Source organism: Triticum dicoccoides, chromosome 5B, assembly GCF_002162155.2.
Source record: "Triticum dicoccoides isolate Atlit2015 ecotype Zavitan chromosome 5B, WEW_v2.0, whole genome shotgun sequence".
In the NCBI taxonomy this organism is placed as follows: Eukaryota; Viridiplantae; Streptophyta; class Magnoliopsida; order Poales; family Poaceae; genus Triticum; species Triticum dicoccoides.
Window position 1 is genome coordinate 461,096,720 of NC_041389.1, and position 9,879 is coordinate 461,106,598.

The window sequence follows — 9,879 nt, forward strand, 5'->3', positions numbered from 1 at the left end:
ATTAGGTTCACTAGAAGTTTGCAAAGTCCTATAATTCTTCTTTTTCTTCTTCTTAGAAGAACTAGGAGCATGTAGATTATTATTCTGAGAATCTTGTTCAATTCTCTTAGGGTTGCCTTCAGGATACAAAGGTTCGTGAGTCATTCTACCAGTTCTAGTAGCCACTCTAATAGCAAAGTCATTCTTATTATTTAATTCATCAAGCAAATCATTTTGAGCTTTAAGTACTTGCTGAGCTTGAGTAGCAACCATAGACGCATATTTGCTAATGAGTTTAAGTTCACCTTTAACTCTAGCCATATTATCACTTACGCGTCCTATCTCGAAAGCATTATTCTTTAACTCTCTACCAACATAAGCATTAAAACTTTCTTGCCTAGCCATAAAGTCATCAAATTCATCTAAGCATGGGCTACGAAATTTAGTAGAGGGGATTTCAACTTTATCATATCTATAGAGAGAATTTACCTTTACTACCTATGTCGGGTTATCAAGACAATGTGGTTCTTCAACAGGTGGTATATCAAGACCATGTATTTCTTCAATAGGTGGTAAATTCTTAACATCTTTAGCTTTAATACCTTTTTCTTCCATTGATTTCTTTGCCTCTTGCATATATTCAGGACTGAGAAATAAAACACCTCTCTTCTTCGGAGTGGATTTAGGAATAGGCTCGGGAGTTGGCTCAATTGGTTCAGGAATTGCCTCAAGAATTGGCTCAGGAAGAGTCCAATTATTTTCGTTAGTCAACATATTATTCAATAGTAACTCAGCTTCGTCGACTGTTCTTTCCCTGAAAACACAACCAGCACAACTATCCAAGTAGTCCTTGGAAGCATCGGTTAGTCCATTATAAAAGATATCAAGTATTTCATTTTTCTTAAGTGGATGATCGGGCAAAGCATTAAGTAATCGGAGAAGCCTCCCCCAAGCTTGTGGGAGACTCTCTTCTTTGATTTGCACAAAATTATATATTTCCCGCAAGGCAGCTTGTTTCTTATGAGCAGGGAAATATTTAGCAGAGAAGTAATAAATCATATCCTGGGGACTGCGCACACAACCAGGAGCAAGAGAATTATACCAACTCTTAGCATCACCCTTTAATGAGAACGGAAATATCTTAAGGATATAAAAGTAGCGAGTTTTATCATCATGAGTAAATAGGGTAGCTATATCATTCAACTTGGTAAGATGTGCCACAACAGTTTCAGATTCAAGGCCATAAAAAGGATCAGATTCTACCAAAGTAATAATTTCAGGATCAACAGAGAATTCATAGTCCTTATCAGTAACAAAGATAGGTGAGGTGGCAAAAGCAGGTCATGTTTCATTTTAGCATTTAAAGTCTTTTTTTCAGCTTAGCTAATAATTTCTTAAGATCTGATCTATCATTGCAAGCAAGAAAATCTCTAGCAGCTTCTTCATCCATAACATAACCCTCAGGAACAACAGGTAATTCATGATCATTCGAAGATCTTTCATCATCACTATCATCAATAATAGCATCTTCAATAATTTCGTTCTCTCTAGCCCTGGCAAGTTGTTCATCAAGAAATTCACCTAATGGCAAAGTAGTATCATGCACAGAAGTAGTTTCATCATAAGTATCATGCAAAGCAGAAGTGGCATCATCAATAACATGCGACATATCAGAATTCATAGCGGTAGGAGGTTTAGGTGTCGCAAGCTTATTCATAACAGAAGGAGAATCTAGTGCAGAGCTAGATGGCAGTTCCTTAGCTCCCCTCGTAGTTGAGGGATAGATCTTGGTTTTAGCGTCTTTTAAGTTCTTCATAGTGATCAACAGATATAAATCCCAAGTGACTCAGAGAATAGAGCTATGCTCCCCGGCAATGGCGCCAGAAATTAATCTTGATGACTCACAAGTGTAGGGGATCGCAACAGCTTTCGAGGGTAGATTATTCAACCCAAATTTATTGATTCGACACAAGGGGAGCCAAAGAATATTATTGAGTATTAGCAGTTGAGTTGTCAATTCAACCACACCTGGATAACTTAGTATCTGCAGCAAAGTATTTAGTAGCAAAGTAGTATGATAGTAATGGTAATGGTGGTAAAGATAGCAAAAGTAATATTTTTGGGTTTTGTAGTGATTGTAACAATAGCAACGGAAAATTAAATAAGCGAAGCACAAGATGTGAAAAGCTCATAGGCAATGGATCAGTGATGGATAATTATGTCGGATGCGATTCCTCATGTAATAGCTATAACATAGGGTGACACAGAACTAGCTCCAATTCATCAATGTAATGTACGCACGTATTCCGAATATAGTCATACCTGCTTGTGGAAAAGAACTTGCATGACATATTTTGTCCTACCCTCCCATGGCAGCGGGGTCCTAGCGGAAACTAAGGGATATTAAGGCCTCCTTTTAAAAGAGAACCGGACCAAAGCATTAACACCGAGTGAATACATGAACTCCTCAAACTAAGGTCATCACCGAGAAGTATCCCGATTATTGTCACTTCGGGGTTGTCGGATCATAACAAATAATAGGTGACTATAGACTTGCAAGATAGGATCAAGAACACACATATATTCATGAAAACATAATAGGTTCACATCTGAAATCATGGCACTCGGGCCCTAGTGACAAGCATTAAGCATAGCAAAGTCATAGCAACATCAATCTCAGAACATAGTGGATACTAGGGATCAAACCCTAACAAAACTAACTTGATTACATGATAAATCTCATCCAACCCATCACAGTCCAGCAAGCCTACGATGGAATTACTCACGCACGGTGGTGAGCATCATGAAATTGGTGATGGAGGATGGTTGATGATGACGACAGCGACGAATCCCCCTCTCCGGAGCCCCGAACGGACTCCAGATCAGCCCTCCCGAGAGAGATTAGGGCTTGGCGACGGCTCCGTATCGTAAAACGTGATGAAACTTTCTCTATGATTTTTTTCTCTGCGAGACAGAATATATGGAGTTGGAGTTGAGGTCGGCGGAGCCTCGGGGGGCCCATGAGACAGTGGGCGCGCCCAGGGGGAGGGCACGCCCCCCACCCTCGTGGACAGGGTGTGGGCCCCCTGGTCTTGATTCTTTCTCCAGTATTTTTTATATTTTCCAAAAAGTGCCTCTGAGGGTTTTTAGAACATTCTGAGAACTTTTGTTTTCTACACATGAAACATCATCATGGCAATTCTGCTGAAAACAATGTCAGACTGGGTTAGTTTCATTCAAATCATGCAAGTTAGAGTCCAAAACAAGGGCAAAAGTGTTTGGAAAAGTAGATACGTTGGAGACGTATCACACCTCCAAGCTCTGAATTTTTCACATATATGTGATACTGCGAGTAACCCAAATTATCAATCTTTATTTCATTATTCCAATACATTGCTAAACCTTTCCTCCTACCAGAGGAATCAACAGAAAAAGAGTTATCATAACCTAGAGTGCTTTTTAAGTTTTCAGCTCTATCACCACTAATATGGGTTTCCAGCAAGCAAAGTACTCTAGGAGAAAACTTTATCACGAGTTCGCGTAGCTCTTGAATTGTCGGGGCATTGCCAATCCCATGACAATTCCAGCATAGCAGATTCATTGCACCCGATGGTCCTCCACCAGGGAGGCCGCCGATTTCGCTTCATTGCTTTTCCCCGCTGCTGTGATCTTCTTTCAGAACTGCGTTGCCATGTTTCTCGGTCTGCTGTGTAGTCTTGGATCTCTTGGGATCTTGTTTCGGTGGGGGGCTCACTGGAGCTACACCCCCGCTCGTTCTTGCCGCTAAGACCAGCTCCATCCTAGTAGTACCCGACGAGGTGATGGGTTCCACAACCTGCTGAGAAGATCACTTACGATTGGCTTCAGAGAGCTCCATATCAGTGGCATGCTGATCCTGCAAATCATCCTTCCCATCCTCCGAGCTTGCGCCAGTCCGACCATCATGAGGCTTTTAATTCTGGCTTCTGTCACGGCGGCGGGTTCCCCAACAAGTGGTCGCTGGTGCTCTCAGATTTTTGAAAATCAATGCCGAGGGGGGGTGTATTCCATCCCCATGCTCCTTAAACTCGTGACCCATCATTCCGCAGACCTGGCACCAATCAGGTAGATGTTCGTACTTTACCGCAAAGATCACCCTCTCTCCTCCATGGATCAGCGAGATTGCTTTTTTGAGGGGATTTCTCACATCAAGCCAAACCCTAACCCTATAGAAGTTTCCTTCGAAATCAAAAGAAGATGGCTCTGAATCCACAAACTCACCAATTTTGCTAGCAAGTGCCTTCACTTTCCCATGGAATCCAATAGGCAGGTCGATGAAGCGGACCCATATCTCAAATTTGTATAGCTCTATCTCTGTTGGTTTTGTGAATCCATCATATGGAGCAATGATCACCGGGTTGCCTCGAAAGTGCCATGGACCCCCTTGAGTGACTCTCTCCCAATCACCCAAGCAATTGAACTGCATCTAGAAGAGAATCTCCTCCATGGTTTTGATTTTCACCGGCCTAGCAAGATCCCAGGGCTTCCTCATGTTTCGGAAAAAACAATAGGTGCTAAATGTGGACTCTAACCAAGATCATCCAGCGGAGGTTCTCCTCTGCCAGGGCGTCATCCTCCTCGAAAATAACGTCATCGAGATCGTCTTCCATGAGGGCCAGCTCCTTCATTAGCTCCTCCAACTTGCCCTTCCCCTTTGATCCCGAAGCCGTAGGGTCGCCATGGTTTGCCATGGGTTGACAACACATGGTAGATCGATCTCCCAGGTGCAGAGACCGACGGGAGATAAGAAACCCTCACACCCCCAGGAGACCGAGACCAGGCCAGGGCAGCAGTCAGAGACTACTCCGAGATTGGCCTGAGGACGGATACTCGATCCAGCGGAGGAGGAGGAAGGCTGATATCAACGATCACTGGCGGCGTCGAGAGGAAAGATAACCCAAACGAGAGGGAAAGATCTTGTTTGCCACCGACACCTTCAAGCCAACTAAAATGCGACATGTGGCAGCAGCTAGCAGAACCTCTTAACACGCTCACAGGCCCAAGAATTATCTTTGTCATGGCCAGTCATCTATCTATATTAGGTACGGGCTCTTAGAGAAACTCCAATGGGGCGACCCAAACGAACGTCGATTTTGTCCGCTTTTTGTCCGTTTGGGTCGGCCACCCGCCCGGCGTCCGCCCTGTTTTAGATATGGGTCGGCAGGGCGCCCAATGCACCGACCCATATGTGCCGTCTTGGCTGCCTAGCCCCCTTTTTTTGCATGATTGCATAGTTCAAAATAAAATCGTTTTGGACCGAATAAAATAGCATAGTTTATTACAAGCCAAATGAAAATAAAAAGGTCTCACATAGTTTTGCAAACAAATAAAAGAAGATACATCTATTGGTTGCCAACATGAGCCCACATAAGCTCAACCAAATAATTTTGCAGTTGCACGTGAATTTTCCAATCACGCATGTCTTGATAAAATTGGGTGAACTGTTCAAACATTGCCGCTACTCCATGCTCAGGCACAACATTCTCACCCTGAAATTGAAACCCTTGATCATACAGATGTTCCGGGCGCTCGTCTTCTACAATCATATTATGCATGATCACACAAGCAGTCATCATCTCGCACAGTTTCTGCGTGCTCCGGGTATTAGCAGGATGCCGAACGATGCCCCATTAAGATTGCAAAACACCAAAGGCACGCTCGACATCCTTCCTAGCACTCTCTTGCTCTTGGGAAAATCTTTTCCTCTTCTCTCCGACGGGGTTGGGTATTGTCTTGACAATAGTGGTCCATTGAGGATAGATACCGTCACCCAGATAGTATCCTCATCATCGGAGGATGAATCGTCGGAGCCGCAAAGGAAATTGTGAAAAAAACTCGTCGGCGGAGTCCATTTTGTACCTTGGCAAACTGTCAAACAACTTGCGGGCGTTGGCGAAGGAGACGGCCGGCGAAGGGAGTCGCGGCGTGCACGGACCAACTAGCTGTCTTGCCGACGTGTGACAAGCGTGCCGGCTTCCAATGAACGTGCCGGTGAGGATCTGGCCGGGCGGAGAGGCGGCTTCTTGGTCGGGAGCGGCTGTGTGGTGGGGGCGCGGGGGGTGGGAAGCAGTCGGCTCCTGGCGGCAAGACGGCGGTGGCGGACGACGTGGGAGTGGGCGGCGTAGCTGGGCGGATGTGGATGCCTCGGCAGCTGGCAGAGTCGCCGGCAAAAATGGGGCGGCGGCGTCGGCGACGATGGAGGAGGGCAAGGGTTGCTGTTGTATGGGGAAGGGCAATGTGACACAGACCAGCGAGCCTGGGGAAACAGAGGGCGAGCGTGCGCGCGTCCGTCGCGTGTCCGCGCCGACGCAAATCCGGCTCAAAAATGAGCCGGGAATAGGTCGCCTGCAGATGAAAAGCGGACGCGCGTCTGTTTGTGTCGGTGCGTTGGGCCGCCTTTTCTGTCCGCGCCAACCCAACGGACGGCGGCGGACGAATTAGGGGAGCTCCTAACGGGCGCCTTCAGCGCCGGTTCCCGTTCTCGCGCCCACACGCCCGCGAACTGGGCCGGCCCAGCTTGCCTCGTTCGCTTGTTCCACTTCTGCTCGTTCGCTCCCCTCGCTCCCTTGTTCATTCTCCCTCGATCGCCTACCTCGCTCCCCTGGATATGTCAAGTATTGACTTTTGACGAAAAATACAAAAAACAAAAATTTTTGTGAATTCAAGAATTTTCATAAAACTTGAAAGAAAGACCAGGAACTTATAAAAAAGTTCATCAATAAAGAAAAATCGATTTTGAAAAAAATGAAAATCTTAAATATGCGAACAAATGTTTCAAAAATTGTACGCAAATTTTGAATATTCCTTTTATTTTAAACGTGAACTATGTTTTTCAAAAATGAACAAATTTCGAAATTTGAATACTTTTTTTGTACTGTGAACAATTTTTAGAAAGTGAATTTAGAATACACATTGAACATTTTCTTAGTACAGGGTGAACATTATTCAAAGAAAGACTGAACATTTTTTTAAATACGCTGAACTTTTTTTGAATACATGCTGAACAAAATTTCTCTACACGATGAACATTTTTTAACACACTGAACATTTTTTCAATGTATGGTGAACAATATTCAAATACACATAGAACGTTTTTTTAAAATACGATGAACTCCTTTTGAATGCATGCTGAACAAAATTTCTATACATGATGAACATTTTTTTATACACACTGAATTTTTTTTCAAATGTATGATGAAAATTTTTCTTCAATACGGTGAACAAAAATTTGGAATTCAGAACTATTTTTGAAACGTGAACAAAATTCGAAAACATGAACAAAATTTGGAATTTCGGAAAACATTTTCTGAAAAGTCAAACGAATTTCGACAAATCTGAACATATTTTGGATATTGAAAATAGTTCATCGATTTTGGAAAACTTTCATCAAATTCAAAAAAGTTCATCGATTTTGAAAAAAGTTCACTGATTTTAACAGAAGTTAATTCGACTTGAAAAAAGTTTAGGACTTTGAAAAAACGTTCGCGCATTTAAGAAAATAAAAAGAAAAGGAAAAAAGGAACCAGAAAAAGAAACGCCAAGAAATCACGAAGCCGTGGAAAACTGGTTTGGCGGGCTCCCGCGGCCTAGGTAAAAAAAACATCAGGAAGAAGTCAATAGACACATGCGATAGGATGTCGTGCTGGTCAATGCGCTGCTTTACCAACTGAGAGATCGCGAGTTCCATACCCCGCTTAGGAAATTCGATTTTTGCTGCAGTTTTGAACCCAAAAAAAAAAGACACGGGCCGGCCCAGCACGGCGCTAGGGGTATGCGCCCGTTTGCGGTTACTGAAGAAACGGGCGCTTAACATTAGGAAATGCCACAAAATAGGTCGCCCTATTGAAGTTGCTCTTACACGCTAGAAAGCCCATTAGCCCAGAGCACGTCCTAACATACCATTCACGTTGCAAGTGACAGACTGCACATCCTCTCAGTCTCAGTCGTCAGGCCATGGCGAGTTCCTTTCCCACCCCGACCCTCTTGACGCCCAAGCTGTCCCTGGCACCGCTTGGCCCTTCGCGCCGCAACGCTGCCACTGCGGCTGCCCCGTGGCCGCATCGCGGGCGGATCAGCGCGACCACAGGAGGCGACGCTGCCGCAGCAGCAGCAGCGACGACAGAGGAGGAAGCAAAGGCCAGGGACAAGCAGAGGAAACGATGCCTGAGGTGCAGCGCCCTGTACCTGGACGAGGAGAACTCTCCTGCTGCCTGCGCCTTCCATGGCCACATCACCGGTAGGTATCGTATCAGCACCACTAACTGCCGCACTACGCTACAGTACACTTGTTGCAAAATATCTTCAGGCTGCGGTTGGGCTTGCGACTCTGTGCGTGCTGATTTCGTCAGCTGGGGGCCATAGATCCTTTAGAGGCCCATGCATACGACTGCCGCGGCCTATGCAAAACTACAGGCCCGAGGACCTTCCCGAGGCCCCTTTGAGAGTGGACACATGCGTGTTTGTGTTGCAGGTGAGAAGGGGCTGTTTTCGCCGTCGCCGCCGCACCAAGGGATCGACGGCGAGTGGAGCGACAAGAGCGGTGTTATGTCTACAGGTGGAACGACTGTGGCGACCGCCACAACACAGGCCGTGCCAACTGGAAGGGAAGGTGGAGCTGCTGCCAGGAGCGCGACGAGGAAGCGCCGCCGTGTCGCCGTGGGTACCACGTCTCCTACGACGATGGCTTCACTCTCTTCTAGCCACACGTCTACACCGGTTGTATAAATATAGAAGTTGTTGTTTTTTTGTAACACGATACTGCTTTATGAAATGCAACAGTGTCTATTTATAAAGGAAGAGTACAATAGAGTCAAGAACAAGAATATCCGCAAAAAGAAAAAAGGCAAGAAGAGAAAAAATTATGTACAACAGACATCATGGTCTAAAGATCTCGGTTGAAAAATCAAGGTGGGTCGAACCACTCCTCGGACTTGGCTTCTTTCGATGGGACTAGTTGGTGCCATCAGACTTCCTTTCTTCACTCTGTTTCTCTCTTTTAAGGTCATCCATGAGGTTAGCATGAGAACTGAACTCCACTTTTCTGCCTCATCATTGACTATGGATTATTTCACAAATGACTTAGCAGATACTAGTACTTATCAAGCCACACATAGTCAAATATGCAGCAGTTGGACCGTGATATTTGACACATGTGTGCCATATAAGCAAAACTACCACACACCTCATTTTTTCTTCTAATTATATGCATGCGTATGATTTTTTTCTCCTTTCATGTGCATTCTTTTTTCTACTTGTATTAGAGGACGAAAAAGCTGACGTCAACCTAGATTCTTCCTATTTTAAAAATTCAAAATGTTTTGTAGCTTAAACCGCCGACCTGATGAAAAAACCGTTTTCACATAAAAAATTCGTCGCGACAAGATCTTTGAAACTAGATCCTATGTTGGTATGTTTCGCCAACATTTTTTTGAGGCCAAAAGTTATCATGCCTAGGCTATATAAGTTATCAATCCTGTGTTGTGAAAGTTACCGTGGTATTTCCATATAAGTTACCAGGGCATAAAACTTGTTCTCCCACCCTTCTCCACATGAACATGCATGTATGCATTAGAGGATAAAAGAGTTGATGCCATTCTAAATTCTCCCTATTCTGAAAATTCAAAATGTTTTGTAGCTCAAAGTGCTGGTTCAATGCGAAAATAGTTTTCACATAAATATTCGTGTGGCGAGATCTTCAAAACTAGATTTCATATTGGTATGTTCCGATGACTTTCTTTGGGCCTAAGGTTATCACGCATGGGCATCATAAGTTACCACGCCCGCGGTGTGCAAGTTACCGTGGTATTTTCACATAAGTTGTCGGGGGTTATATTTTTCAACAACTTTTTTCTCCTTGGTCAA

At 44.5% G+C, this 9,879-nt stretch overlaps 1 pseudogene; it reads left to right on the forward strand.

The window, feature by feature from the left end:
* Nucleotides 1–7,971: 7,971 nt before the first annotated feature.
* Nucleotides 7,972–8,717, forward strand: LOC119309740 (annotated as a pseudogene).
* The last annotated feature ends 1,162 nt before the right edge of the window (nt 8,718–9,879 follow it).